The sequence below is a fragment of the Strongylocentrotus purpuratus genome, unplaced genomic scaffold (genome assembly GCF_000002235.5).
Source record: "Strongylocentrotus purpuratus isolate Spur 01 unplaced genomic scaffold, Spur_5.0 spur5_scaffold_4, whole genome shotgun sequence".
Classification (NCBI taxonomy): Eukaryota; Metazoa; Echinodermata; class Echinoidea; order Camarodonta; family Strongylocentrotidae; genus Strongylocentrotus; species Strongylocentrotus purpuratus.
The window spans coordinates 20,484,413-20,500,827 of NW_022145610.1; positions in this window are offsets into that span (position 1 = coordinate 20,484,413).

The following is a 16,415-nucleotide window of genomic DNA, read 5'->3' on the forward strand; positions in this document are numbered from 1 at the left end:
TATCACAACTTTCGGGCCGAAATTGGTAAGGGCCGGGGTGGTTCAGCATTTTGGAGGAAAATATTTTTTTTTTGAATAGGCTAGTTTCCCCACAATGAATGTACATACATGCCATTAGATGGATCCTGACCCCCATATCCCTTTGAAAGGGGCGTAGGGGCAAATATTGTAAAAATTTGAATTATCACAACTTTCGGCCGAAATTAGTAAGGCCGGGGTGGTTCAGCATTTTGGAGGAAAATATTATATTTTTTGAATAGGCTAGTTTCCCCACAATGAATGTACATACATGCCATTAGATGGATCCTGACCCCCATATCCCTTTGAAAGGGGCGTAGGGGCAAATATTGTAATAATTTGAATAAACACCAATTTCAGGCCGAAATGGTAAGGGCCGGGGTGGTTCAGCATTTTGGAGGAAAATATATTTTTTTTTTAATAGGCTAGTTTCCCCACAATGAATGTACATACATGCCATTAGATGGATCCTGACCCCCATATCCCTTTGAAAGGGGCGTAGGGGCAAATATTGTGATAATTTGAATAAATCACCAATTTCAGGCCGAAATTGTAAGGGCCGGGGTGGTTCAGCATTTTGGAGGAAAATATATATTTTTTTAATAGGCTAGTTTCCCCACAATGAATGTACATACATGCCATTAGATGGATCCTGACCCCCATATCCCTTTGAAAGGGGCGTAGGGGCAAATATTGTAAAAATTTGAATTATCACAACTTTCGGCCGAAATTAGAAGGGCCGGGGTGGTTCAGCATTTTGGAGGAAAATATTTTTTTTTTAATAGGCTAGTTTCCCCACAATGAATGTCCATACATGCCATTAGATGGATCTTGACCCCCATATCCCTTTGAAAGGGGCGTAGGGGCAAATATTGTGATAATTTGAATAAACACCAATTTCAGGCCGAAATGGTAAGGGCCGGGGTGGTTCAGCATTTTGGAGGAAAATATATATTTTTTTAATAGGCTAGTTTCCCCACAATGAATGTACCTACATGCCATTAGATGGATCTGACCCCATATCCCTTTGAAAGGGGCGTAGGGGCAAATATTGTGATAATTTGAATAAACACCAATTTCAGGCCGAAATGGTAAGGGCCGGGGTGGTTCAGCATTTTGGAGGAAAATATTATATTTTTTGAATAGGCTAGTTTCCCCACAATGAATGTACATACATGCCATTAGATGGATCCTGACCCCCATATCCCTTTGAAAGGGGCGTAGGGGCAAATATTGTGATAATTTGAATAAACACAATTTCGGCCGAAATTGTAAGGGCCGGGGTGGTTCAGCATTTTGGAGGAAAATATTATTTTTTTTGAATAGGCTAGTTTCCCACAATGAATGTACATACATGCCATTAGATGGATCCTGACCCCCATATCCCTTTGAAAGGGGCGTAGGGGCAAATATTGTGAATTATCACCAACTTTCGGCCGAAATTGTAAGGGCCGGGGTGGTTCAGCATTTTGGAGGAAAATATTATTTTTTTAATAGGCTAGTTTCCCCACAATGAATGTCCATACATGCCATTAGATGGATCCTGACCCCCATATCCCTTTGAAAGGGGCGTAGGGGCAAATATTGTGATAATTTGAAATAAACAACATTTCAGGCCGAAATGGTAAGGGCCGGGGTGGTTCAGCATTTTGGAGGAAAATATATATTTTTTTAATAGGCTAGTTTCCCCACAATGAATGTACATACATGCCATTAGATGGATCTTGACCCCCATATCCCTTTGAAAGGGGCGTAGGGGCAAATATTGTGATAATTTGAATAAACACCAATTTCAGGCCGAAATGGTAAGGGCCGGGGTGGTTCAGCATTTTGGAGGAAAAATATTATATTTTTTTAATAGGTAGTTTCCCCACAATGAATGTACATACATGCCATTAGATGGATCCTGACCCCCATATCCCTTTGAAAGGGGCGTAGGGGCAAATATTGTGATAATTTGAATTATCACAACTTTCGGCCGAAATTGTAAGGGCCGGGGTGGTTCAGCATTTTGGAGGAAAATATTATTTTTTTTGAATAGGCTAGTTTCCCCACAATGAATGTACATACATGCCATTAGATGGATCCTGACCCCCATATCCCTTTGAAAGGGGCGTAGGGGCAAATATTGTGATAATTTGAATAAACACCAATTTCAGGCCGAAATGGTAAGGGCCGGGGTGGTTCAGCATTTTGGAGGAAAATATTATATTTTTTTAATAGGCTAGTTTCCCCACAATGAATGTACATACATGCCATTAGATGGATCCTGACCCCCATATCCCTTTGAAAGGGGCGTAGGGGCAAATATTGTAAAAATTTGAATTATCACAACTTTCGGGCCGAAATTGTAAGGGCCGGGGTGGTTCAGCATTTTGGAGGAAAATATTATATTTTTTGAATAGGCTAGTTTCCCCACAATGAATGTACATACATGCCATTAGATGGATCCTGACCCCCATATCCCTTTGAAAGGGGCGTAGGGGCAAATATTGTGATAATTTGAATAAACACCAATTTCAGGCCGAAATGGTAAGGGCCGGGGTGGTTCAGCATTTTGGAGGAAAATATTATATTTTTTTAATAGGCTAGTTTCCCCACAATGAATGTACATACATGCCATTAGATGGATCCTGACCCCCATATCCCTTTGAAAGGGGCGTAGGGGCAAATATTGTGATAATTTGAATAAACACCAATTTCAGGCCGAAATGGTAAGGGCCGGGGTGGTTCAGCATTTTGGAGGAAAATATTATATTTTTTTAATAGGCTAGTTTCCCCACAATGAATGTACATACATGCCATTAGATGGATCCTGACCCCCATATCCCTTTGAAAGGGGCGTAGGGGCAAATATTGTAAAAATTTGAATTATCACAACTTTCGGGCCGAAATTAGAAGGTCCGGGGTGGTTCAGCATTTTGGAGGAAAATATATATTTTTTTAATAGGCTAGTTTCCCCACAATGAATGTCCATACATGCCATTAGATGGATCCTGACCCCCATATCCCTTTGAAAGGGGCGTAGGGGCAAATATTGTGATAATTTGAATAAACACCAATTTCAGGCCGAAATGGTAAGGGCCGGGGTGGTTCAGCATTTTGGAGGAAAATATTATATTTTTTTAATAGGCTAGTTTCCCCACAATGAATGTACATACATGCCATTAGATGGATCCTGACCCCCATATCCCTTTGAAAGGGGCGTAGGGGCAAATATTGTAAAAATTTGAATTATCACAACTTTCGGGCCGAAATTAGAAGGGCCGGGGTGGTTCAGCATTTTGGAGGAAAATATATATATTTTTTTAATAGGCTAGTTTCCCCACAATGAATGTCCATACATGCCATTAGATGGATCCTGACCCCCATATCCCTTTGAAAGGGGCGTAGGGGCAAATATTGTAAAAATTTGAATTATCACAACTTTCGGGCCGAAATTAGTAAAGGCCGGGGTGGTTCAGCATTTTGGAGGAAAATATTTTTTTTTTTTAATAGGCTAGTTTCCCCACAATGAATGTACATACATGCCATTAGATGGATCTGACCCCCATATCCCTTTGAAAGGGGCGTAGGGGCAAATATTGTGATAATTTGAATAAACACCAATTTCAGGCCGAAATGGTAAGGGCCGGGGTGGTTCAGCATTTTGGAGGAAAATATTATATTTTTTTAATAGGCTAGTTTCCCCACAATGAATGTACATACATGCCATTAGATGGATCCTGACCCCCATATCCCTTTGAAAGGGGCGTAGGGGCAAATATTGTAAAAATTTGAATTATCACAACTTTCGGGCCGAAATTAGAAGGGCCGGGGTGGTTCAGCATTTTGGAGGAAAATATATATTTTTTTAATAGGCTAGTTTCCCCACAATGAATGTCCATACATGCCATTAGATGGATCCTGACCCCCATATCCCTTTGAAAGGGGCGTAGGGGCAAATATTGTGATAATTTGAATAAACACCAATTTCAGGCCGAAATGGTAAGGGCCGGGGTGGTTCAGCATTTTGGAGGAAAAAATATTATTTTTTTAATAGGCTAGTTTCCCCACAATGAATGTACATACATGCCATTAGATGGATCCTGACCCCCATATCCCTTTGAAAGGGGCGTAGGGGCAAATATTGTAAAATTTGAATAACACAATTTCGGGCCGAAATTGGTAAGGGCCGGGGTGGTTCAGCATTTTGGAGGAAAATATATATTTTTTTTAATAGGCTAGTTTCCCCACAATGAATGTACATACATGCCATTAGATGGATCCTGACCCCCATATCCCTTTGAAAGGGGCGTAGGGGCAAATATTGTAAAATTTGAATTATCACAACTTTCGGGCCGAAATTAGAAGGGCCGGGGTGGTTCAGCATTTTGGAGGAAAATATATATTTTTTTTAATAGGCTAGTTTCCCCACAATGAATGTCCATACATGCCATTAGATGGATCCTGACCCCCATATCCCTTTGAAAGGGGCGTAGGGGCAAATATTGTGATAATTTGAATAAACACACAATTTCAGGCCGAAATGGTAAGGGCCGGGGTGGTTCAGCATTTTGGAGGAAAATATTATATTTTTTGAATAGGCTAGTTTCCCCACAATGAATGTACATACATGCCATTAGATGGATCCTGACCCCCATATCCCTTTGAAAGGGGCGTAGGGGCAAATATTGTAAAAATTTGAATTATCACAACTTTCGGGCCGAAATTAGAAGGGCCGGGGTGGTTCAGCATTTTGGAGGAAAATATATATTTTTTTAATAGGCTAGTTTCCCCACAATGAATGTACATACATGCCATTAGATGGATCTTGACCCCCATATCCCTTTGAAAGGGGCGTAGGGGCAAATATTGTGATAATTTGAATAAACACCAATTTCAGGCCGAAATGGTAAGGGCCGGGGTGGTTCAGCATTTTGGAGGAAAATATATATTTTTTTAATAGGCTAGTTTCCCCACAATGAATGTACATACATGCCATTAGATGGATCCTGACCCCCATATCCCTTTGAAAGGGGCGTAGGGGCAAATATTGTGATAATTTGAATAAACACCAATTTCAGGCCGAAATGGTAAGGGCCGGGGTGGTTCAGCATTTTGGAGGAAAATATTATATTTTTTTAATAGGCTAGTTTCCCCACAATGAATGTACATACATGCCATTAGATGGATCCTGACCCCCATATCCCTTTGAAAGGGGCGTAGGGGCAAATATTGTGATAATTTGAATAAACACCAATTTCAGGCCGAAATGGTAAGGGCCGGGGTGGTTCAGCATTTTGGAGGAAAATATTATATTTTTTGAATAGGCTAGTTTCCCCACAATGAATGTACATACATGCCATTAGATGGATCCTGACCCCCATATCCCTTTGAAAGGGGCGTAGGGGCAAATATTGTGATAATTTGAATAAACACAAATTTCAGGCCGAAATGGTAAGGGCCGGGGTGGTTCAGCATTTTGGAGGAAAATATTATTTTTTTTAATAGGCTAGTTTCCCCACAATGAATGTCCATACATGCCATTAGATGGATCCTGACCCCCATATCCCTTTGAAAGGGGCGTAGGGGCAAATATTGTGATAATTTGAATAAACAACAATTTCAGGCCGAAATGGTAAGGGCCGGGGTGGTTCAGCATTTTGGAGGAAAATATATATATTTTTTTAATAGGCTAGTTTCCCCACAATGAATGTACCTACATGCCATTAGATGGATCCTGACCCCCATATCCCTTTGAAAGGGGCGTAGGGGCAAATATTGTAAAAATTTGAATTATCACAACTTTCGGGCCGAAAATAGAAGGTCCGGGGTGGTTCAGCATTTTGGAGGAAAATATTATATTTTTTTAATAGGCTAGTTTCCCCACAATGAATGTACATACATGCCATTAGATGGATCCTGACCCCCATATCCCTTTGAAAGGGGCGTAGGGGCAAATATTGTGATAATTTGAATTATCACAACTTTCGGCCGAAATTGTAAGGGCCGGGGTGGTTCAGCATTTTGGAGGAAAATATTATTTTTTTTTAATAGGCTAGTTTCCCCACAATGAATGTCCATACATGCCATTAGATGGATCCTGACCCCCATATCCCTTTGAAAGGGGCGTAGGGGCAAATATTGTGATAATTTGAATAAACAACAATTTCAGGCCGAAATGGTAAGGGCCGGGGTGGTTCAGCATTTTGGAGGAAAATATATATATTTTTTTAATAGGCTAGTTTCCCCACAATGAATGTACTACATGCCATTAGATGGATTCTGACCCCCATATCCCTTTGAAAGGGGCGTAGGGGCAAATATTGTAAAAATTTGAATTATCACAACTTTCGGGCCGAAATAGTAAGGGCCGGGGTGGTTCAGCATTTTGGAGGAAAATATTATATTTTTTTAATAGGCTAGTTTCCCCACAATGAATGTACATACATGCCATTAGATGGATCCTGACCCCCATATCCCTTTGAAAGGGGCGTAGGGGCAAATATTGTAAAAATTTGAATTATCACAACTTTCGGGCCGAAATTAGAAGGGCCGGGGTGGTTCAGCATTTTGGAGGAAAATATATATTTTTTTAATAGGCTAGTTTCCCCACAATGAATGTACATACATGCCATTAGATGGATCCTGACCCCCATATCCCTTTGAAAGGGGCGTAGGGGCAAATATTGTGATAATTTGAATAAACACCAATTTCAGGCCGAAATGGTAAGGGCCGGGGTGGTTCAGCATTTTGGAGGAAAATATTATATTTTTTTAATAGGCTAGTTTCCCCACAATGAATGTACATACATGCCATTAGATGGATCCTGACCCCCATATCCCTTTGAAAGGGGCGTAGGGGCAAATATTGTGATAATTTGAATAAACACCAATTTCAGGCCGAAATGGTAAGGGCGGGGTGGTTCAGCATTTTGGAGGAAAATATTATATTTTTTTAATAGGCTAGTTTCCCCACAATGAATGTACATACATGCCATTAGATGGATCCTGACCCCCATATCCCTTTGAAAGGGGCGTAGGGGCAAATATTGTAAAAATTTGAATTATCACAACTTTCGGGCCGAAATTAGAAGGGCCGGGGTGGTTCAGCATTTTGGAGGAAAAAATTATATTTTTTAATAGGCTAGTTTCCCCACAATGAATGTACATACATGCCATTAGATGGATCCTGACCCCCATATCCCTTTGAAAGGGGCGTAGGGGCAAATATTGTGATAATTTGAATAAACACAATTTCAGGCCGAAATGGTAAGGGCCGGGGTGGTTCAGCATTTTGGAGGAAAATATATATTTTTTTTAATAGGCTAGTTTCCCCACAATGAATGTACATACATGCCATTAGATGGATCCTGACCCCCATATCCCTTTGAAAGGGGCGTAGGGGCAAATATTGTGATAATTTGAATAAACACCAATTTCAGGCCGAAATGGTAAGGGCCGGGGTGGTTCAGCATTTTGGAGGAAAATATTATATTTTTTTAATAGGCTAGTTTCCCCACAATGAATGTACATACATGCCATTAGATGGATCCTGACCCCCATATCCCTTTGAAAGGGGCGTAGGGGCAAATATTGTGATAATTTGAATAAACACCAATTTCAGGCCGAAATGGTAAGGGCCGGGGTGGTTCAGCATTTTGGAGGAAAATATTATTTTTTTAATAGGCTAGTTTCCCCACAATGAATGTACATACATGCCATTAGATGGATCCTGACCCCCATATCCCTTTGAAAGGGGCGTAGGGGCAAATATTGTAAAAATTTGAATTATCACAACTTTCGGGCCGAAATTAGAAGGTCCGGGGTGGTTCAGCATTTTGGAGGAAAATATATATTTTTTTTAATAGGCTAGTTTCCCCACAATGAATGTACATACATGCCATTAGATGGATCTGACCCCCATATCCCTTTGAAAGGGGCGTAGGGGCAAATATTGTGATAATTTGAATAAACACCAATTTCAGGCCGAAATGGTAAGGGCCGGGGTGGTTCAGCATTTTGGAGGAAAATATTATATTTTTTTAATAGGCTAGTTTCCCCACAATGAATGTACATACATGCCATTAGATGGATCCTGACCCCCATATCCCTTTGAAAGGGGCGTAGGGGCAAATATTGTGAAAATTTGAATTATCACAACTTTCGGGCCGAAATTGGTAAGGCCGGGGTGGTTCAGCATTTTGGAGGAAAATATATATTTTTTTAATAGGCTAGTTTCCCCACAATGAATGTACATACATGCCATTAGATGGATCCTGACCCCCATATCCCTTTGAAAGGGGCGTAGGGGCAAATATTGTAAAAATTTGAATTATCACAACTTTCGGGCCGAAATTAGTAAGGTCCGGGGTGGTTCAGCATTTTGGAGGAAAATATATTTTTTTTAATAGGCTAGTTTCCCCACAATGAATGTCCATACATGCCATTAGATGGATCTGACCCCCATATCCCTTTGAAAGGGGCGTAGGGGCAAATATTGTGATAATTTGAATAAACACCAATTTCAGGCCGAAATGGTAAGGGCCGGGGTGGTTCAGCATTTTGGAGGAAAATATATATTTTTTTAATAGGCTAGTTTCCCCACAATGAATGTACCTACATGCCATTAGATGGATCCTGACCCCCATATCCCTTTGAAAGGGGCGTAGGGGCAAATATTGTGATAATTTGAAATAACACAATTTCAGGCCGAAATGGTAAGGGCCGGGGTGGTTCAGCATTTTGGAGGAAAATATTATATTTTTTTAATAGGCTAGTTTCCCCACAATGAATGTACATACATGCCATTAGATGGATCCTGACCCCATATCCCTTTGAAAGGGGCGTAGGGGCAAATATTGTGATAATTTGAATAAACACCAATTTCAGGCCGAAATGGTAAGGGCCGGGGTGGTTCAGCATTTTGGAGGAAAAATTATATTTTTTTAATAGGCTAGTTTCCCCACAATGAATGTACATACATGCCATTAGATGGATCCTGACCCCCATATCCCTTTGAAAGGGGCGTAGGGGCAAATATTGTAAAAATTTGAATTATCACAACTTTCGGGCCGAAATAGTAAGGGCCGGGGTGGTTCAGCATTTTGGAGGAAAATATTATTTTTTTTAATAGGCTAGTTTCCCCACAATGAATGTACATACATGCCATTAGATGGATCCTGACCCCCATATCCCTTTGAAAGGGGCGTAGGGGCAAATATTGTAAAAATTTGAATTATCACAACTTTCGGGCCGAAATTAGTAAGGCCGGGGTGGTTCAGCATTTTGGAGGAAAATATTATATTTTTTGAATAGGCTAGTTTCCCCACAATGAATGTACATACATGCCATTAGATGGATCCTGACCCCCATATCCCTTTGAAAGGGGCGTAGGGGCAAATATTGTAAAAATTTGAATTATCACAACTTTCGGGCCGAAATTAGTAAGGGCCGGGGTGGTTCAGCATTTTGGAGGAAAATATTATTTTTTTTAATAGCTAGTTTCCCCACAATGAATGTCCATACATGCCATTAGATGGATCCTGACCCCCATATCCCTTTGAAAGGGGCGTAGGGGCAAATATTGTGATAATTTGAATAAACACCAATTTCAGGCCGAAATGGTAAGGGCCGGGGTGGTTCAGCATTTTGGAGGAAAATATATATTTTTTTTAATAGGCTAGTTTCCCCACAATGAATGTACATACATGCCATTAGATGGATCCTGACCCCCATATCCCTTTGAAAGGGGCGTAGGGGCAAATATTGTGATAATTTGAATAAACACCAATTTCAGGCCGAAATGGTAAGGGCCGGGGTGGTTCAGCATTTTGGAGGAAAATATTATATTTTTTAATAGGCTAGTTTCCCCACAATGAATGTACATACATGCCATTAGATGGATCCTGACCCCCATATCCCTTTGAAAGGGGCGTAGGGGCAAATATTGTGATAATTTGAATAAACACCAATTTCGGCCGAAATGGTAAGGGCGGGGTGGTTCAGCATTTTGGAGGAAAATATATTTTTTTTTAATAGGCTAGTTTCCCCACAATGAATGTACATACATGCCATTAGATGGATCCTGACCCCCATATCCCTTTGAAAGGGGCGTAGGGGCAAATATTGTGATAATTTGAATAAACACCAATTTCAGGCCGAAATGGTAAGGGCCGGGGTGGTTCAGCATTTTGGAGGAAAATATTATATTTTTTTAATAGGCTAGTTTCCCCACAATGAATGTACATACATGCCATTAGATGGATCCTGACCCCCATATCCCTTTGAAAGGGGCGTAGGGGCAAATATTGTAAAATTTGAATTATCACAACTTTCGGCCGAAATTAGTAAGGTCCGGGGTGGTTCAGCATTTTGGAGGAAAATATTATATTTTTTTAATAGGCTAGTTTCCCCACAATGAATGTACATACATGCCATTAGATGGATCCTGACCCCCATATCCCTTTGAAAGGGGCGTAGGGGCAAATATTGTGATAATTTGAATAAACACCAATTTCAGGCCGAAATGGTAAGGGCCGGGGTGGTTCAGCATTTTGGAGGAAAATATATATTTTTTTTAATAGGCTAGTTTCCCCACAATGAATGTACATACATGCCATTAGATGGATCTTGACCCCCATATCCCTTTGAAAGGGGCGTAGGGGCAAATATTGTGATAATTTGAATAAACACCAATTTCAGGCCGAAATGGTAAGGGCCGGGGTGGTTCAGCATTTTGGAGGAAAATATTATATTTTTTTAATAGGCTAGTTTCCCCACAATGAATGTACATACATGCCATTAGATGGATCCTGACCCCCATATCCCTTTGAAAGGGGCGTAGGGGCAAATATTGTAAAAATTTGAATTATCACAACTTTCGGGCCGAAATTGGTAAGGGCCGGGGTGGTTCAGCATTTTGGAGGAAAATATTTTTTTTTAATAGGCTAGTTTCCCCACAATGAATGTCCATACATGCCATTAGATGGATCCTGACCCCCATATCCCTTTGAAAGGGGCGTAGGGGCAAATATTGTGATAATTTGAATAAACACCAATTTCAGGCCGAAATGGTAAGGCCGGGGTGGTTCAGCATTTTGGAGGAAAATATATATTTTTTTTAATAGGCTAGTTTCCCCACAATGAATGTACCTACATGCCATTAGATGGATCCTGACCCCCATATCCCTTTGAAAGGGGCGTAGGGGCAAATATTGTGATAATTTGAATAAACACCAATTTCAGGCCGAAATGGTAAGGGCCGGGGTGGTTCAGCATTTTGGAGGAAAATATTATATTTTTTTAATAGGCTAGTTTCCCCACAATGAATGTACATACATGCCATTAGATGGATCCTGACCCCCATATCCCTTTGAAAGGGGCGTAGGGGCAAATATTGTGATAATTTGAATAAACACCAATTTCGGCCGAAATTGTAAGGGCCGGGGTGGTTCAGCATTTTGGAGGAAAATATTATTTTTTTGAATAGGCTAGTTTCCCCACAATGAATGTCCATACATGCCATTAGATGGATCCTGACCCCCATATCCCTTTGAAAGGGGCGTAGGGGCAAATATTGTGAATTATCACAACTTTCGGCCGAAATTGGTAAGGGCCGGGGTGGTTCAGCATTTTGGAGGAAAATATTATTTTTTTTAATAGGCTAGTTTCCCCACAATGAATGTACATACATGCCATTAGATGGATCCTGACCCCCATATCCCTTTGAAAGGGGCGTAGGGGCAAATATTGTGATAATTTGAAATAAACAACAATTTCAGGCCGAAATGGTAAGGGCCGGGGTGGTTCAGCATTTTGGAGGAAAATATATATATTTTTTTAATAGGCTAGTTTCCCCACAATGAATGTACATACATGCCATTAGATGGATCCTGACCCCCATATCCCTTTGAAAGGGGCGTAGGGGCAAATATTGTGAAAATTTGAATAAACACCAATTTCAGGCCGAAATGGTAAGGGCCGGGGTGGTTCAGCATTTTGGAGGAAAATATTATATTTTTTTAATAGGCTAGTTTCCCCACAATGAATGTACATACATGCCATTAGATGGATCTGACCCCCATATCCCTTTGAAAGGGGCGTAGGGGCAAATATTGTGATAATTTGAATTATCACAATTTCGGCCGAAATGGTAAGGGCCGGGGTGGTTCAGCATTTTGGAGGAAAATATTATTTTTTTTAATAGGCTAGTTTCCCCACAATGAATGTACATACATGCCATTAGATGGATCCTGACCCCCAATCCCTTTGAAAGGGGCGTAGGGGCAAATATTGTGATAATTTGAATAAACACCAATTTCAGGCCGAAATGGTAAGGGCCGGGGTGGTTCAGCATTTTGGAGGAAAATATATATTTTTTTTAATAGGCTAGTTTCCCCACAATGAATGTACATACATGCCATTAGATGGATCCTGACCCCCATATCCCTTTGAAAGGGGCGTAGGGGCAAATATTGTAAAAATTTGAATTATCACAACTTTCGGGCCGAAATTGTAAGGGCCGGGGTGGTTCAGCATTTTGGAGGAAAATATTATATTTTTTGAATAGGCTAGTTTCCCCACAATGAATGTACATACATGCCATTAGATGGATCCTGACCCCCATATCCCTTTGAAAGGGGCGTAGGGGCAAATATTGTGATAATTTGAATAAACACCAATTTCAGGCCGAAATGGTAAGGGCCGGGGTGGTTCAGCATTTTGGAGGAAAATATTATATTTTTTAATAGGCTAGTTTCCCCACAATGAATGTACATACATGCCATTAGATGGATCCTGACCCCCATATCCCTTTGAAAGGGGCGTAGGGGCAAATATTGTGATAATTTGAAATAAACACCAATTTCAGGCCGAAATGGTAAGGGCCGGGGTGGTTCAGCATTTTGGAGGAAAATATTATATTTTTTTAATAGGCTAGTTTCCCCACAATGAATGTACATACATGCCATTAGATGGATCCTGACCCCCATATCCCTTTGAAAGGGGCGTAGGGGCAAATATTGTAAAAATTTGAATTATCACAACTTTCGGGCCGAAATGGTAAGGGCCGGGGTGGTTCAGCATTTTGGAGGAAAATATATATTTTTTTAATAGGCTAGTTTCCCCACAATGAATGTCCATACATGCCATTAGATGGATCCTGACCCCCATATCCCTTTGAAAGGGGCGTAGGGGCAAATATTGTGATAATTTGAATAAACACCAATTTCAGGCCGAAATGGTAAGGGCCGGGGTGGTTCAGCATTTTGGAGGAAAATATTATATTTTTTTAATAGGCTAGTTTCCCCACAATGAATGTACATACATGCCATTAGATGGATCCTGACCCCCATATCCCTTTGAAAGGGGCGTAGGGGCAAATATTGTAAAAATTTGAATTATCACAACTTTCGGGCCGAAATTAGAAGGGCCGGGGTGGTTCAGCATTTTGGAGGAAAATATATATTTTTTTAATAGGCTAGTTTCCCCACAATGAATGTCCATACATGCCATTAGATGGATCCTGACCCCCATATCCCTTTGAAAGGGGCGTAGGGGCAAATATTGTAAAAATAATTTATTATCACAACTTTCGGGCCGAAATTAGTAAGGGCCGGGGTGGTTCAGCATTTTGGAGGAAAATATATATTTTTTTTAATAGGCTAGTTTCCCCACAATGAATGTACATACATGCCATTAGATGGATCCTGACCCCCATATCCCTTTGAAAGGGGCGTAGGGGCAAATATTGTAAAAATTTGAATTATCACAACTTTCGGGCCGAAATTAGAAGGCCGGGGTGGTTCAGCATTTTGGAGGAAAATATATATTTTTTTAATAGGCTAGTTTCCCCACAATGAATGTCCATACATGCCATTAGATGGATCCTGACCCCCATATCCCTTTGAAAGGGGCGTAGGGGCAAATATTGTGATAATTTGAATAAACACCAATTTCAGGCCGAAATGGTAAGGGCCGGGGTGGTTCAGCATTTTGGAGGAAAATATTATATTTTTTTAATAGGCTAGTTTCCCCACAATGAATGTACATACATGCCATTAGATGGATCCTGACCCCCATATCCCTTTGAAAGGGGCGTAGGGGCAAATATTGTAAAAATTTGAATTATCACAACTTTCGGGCCGAAATTAGAAGGGCCGGGGTGGTTCAGCATTTTGGAGGAAAATATATATTTTTTTAATAGGCTAGTTTCCCCACAATGAATGTCCATACATGCCATTAGATGGATCCTGACCCCCATATCCCTTTGAAAGGGGCGTAGGGGCAAATATTGTAAAAATTTGAATTATCACAACTTTCGGGCCGAAATTAGTAAGGGCCGGGGTGGTTCAGCATTTTGGAGGAAAATATATATTTTTTTTAATAGGTTAGTTTCCCCACAATGAATGTACATACATGCCATTAGATGGATCCTGACCCCCATATCCCTTTGAAAGGGGCGTAGGGGCAAATATTGTGATAATTTGAATAAACACCAATTTCAGGCCGAAATGGTAAGGGCCGGGGTGGTTCAGCATTTTGGAGGAAAATATTATATTTTTTTAATAGGCTAGTTTCCCCACAATGAATGTACATACATGCCATTAGATGGATCCTGACCCCCATATCCCTTTGAAAGGGGCGTAGGGGCAAATATTGTAAAAATTTGAATTATCACAACTTTCGGGCCGAAATTAGTAAGGGCCGGGGTGGTTCAGCATTTTGGAGGAAAATAATATTTTTTTTAATAGGCTAGTTTCCCCACAATGAATGTACATACATGCCATTAGATGGATCCTGACCCCCATATCCCTTTGAAAGGGGCGTAGGGGCAAATATTGTGATAATTTGAATAAACACCAATTTCAGGCCGAAATGGTAAGGGCCGGGGTGGTTCAGCATTTTGGAGGAAAATATTATATTTTTTTAATAGGCTAGTTTCCCCACAATGAATGTACATACATGCCATTAGATGGATCCTGACCCCCATATCCCTTTGAAAGGGGCGTAGGGGCAAATATTGTAAAAATTTGAATTATCACAACTTTCGGGCCGAAATTAGTAAGGGCCGGGGTGGTTCAGCATTTTGGAGGAAAATATATATTTTTTTAATAGGCTAGTTTCCCCACAATGAATGTCCATACATGCCATTAGATGGATCCTGACCCCCATATCCCTTTGAAAGGGGCGTAGGGGCAAATATTGTGATAATTTGAATAAACACAATTTCAGGCCGAAATGGTAAGGGCCGGGGTGGTTCAGCATTTTGGAGGAAAAAATATATATTTTTTTAATAGGCTAGTTTCCCCACAATGAATGTACATACATGCCATTAGATGGATCCTGACCCCCATATCCCTTTGAAAGGGGCGTAGGGGCAAATATTGTAAAAATTTGAATTATCACAACTTTCGGGCCGAAATTAGAAGGGCCGGGGTGGTTCAGCATTTTGGAGGAAAATATATTTTTTTTAATAGGCTAGTTTCCCCACAATGAATGTACATACATGCCATTAGATGGATCTTGACCCCCATATCCCTTTGAAAGGGGCGTAGGGGCAAATATTGTGATAATTTGAATAAACACCAATTTCAGGCCGAAATGGTAAGGGCCGGGGTGGTTCAGCATTTTGGAGGAAAATATTATATTTTTTTAATAGGCTAGTTTCCCCACAATGAATGTACATACATGCCATTAGATGGATCCTGACCCCCATATCCCTTTGAAAGGGGCGTAGGGGCAAATATTGTGATAATTTGAATAAACACAATTTCAGGCCGAAATGGTAAGGGCCGGGGTGGTTCAGCATTTTGGAGGAAAATATTATATTTTTTTAATAGGCTAGTTTCCCCACAATGAATGTACATACATGCCATTAGATGGATCCTGACCCCCATATCCCTTTGAAAGGGGCGTAGGGGCAAATATTGTAAAAATTTGAATTATCACAACTTTCGGGCCGAAATTAGAAGGTCCGGGGTGGTTCAGCATTTTGGAGGAAAATATTATATTTTTTTGAATAGGCTAGTTTCCCCACAATGAATGTACATACATGCCATTAGATGGATCCTGACCCCCATATCCCTTTGAAAGGGGCGTAGGGGCAAATATTGTGATAATTTGAATAAACACCAATTTCAGGCCGAAATGGTAAGGGCCGGGGTGGTTCAGCATTTTGGAGGAAAATATATATTTTTTTTAATAGGCTAGTTTCCCCACAATGAATGTACCTACATGCCATTAGATGGATCCTGACCCCCATATCCCTTTGAAAGGGGCGTAGGGGCAAATATTGTGATAATTTGAATAAACACCAATTTCAGGCCGAAATTGGTAAGGGCCGGGGTGGTTCAGCATTTTGGAGGAAAATATATATTTTTTTAATAGGCTAGTTTCCCCACAATGAATGTACA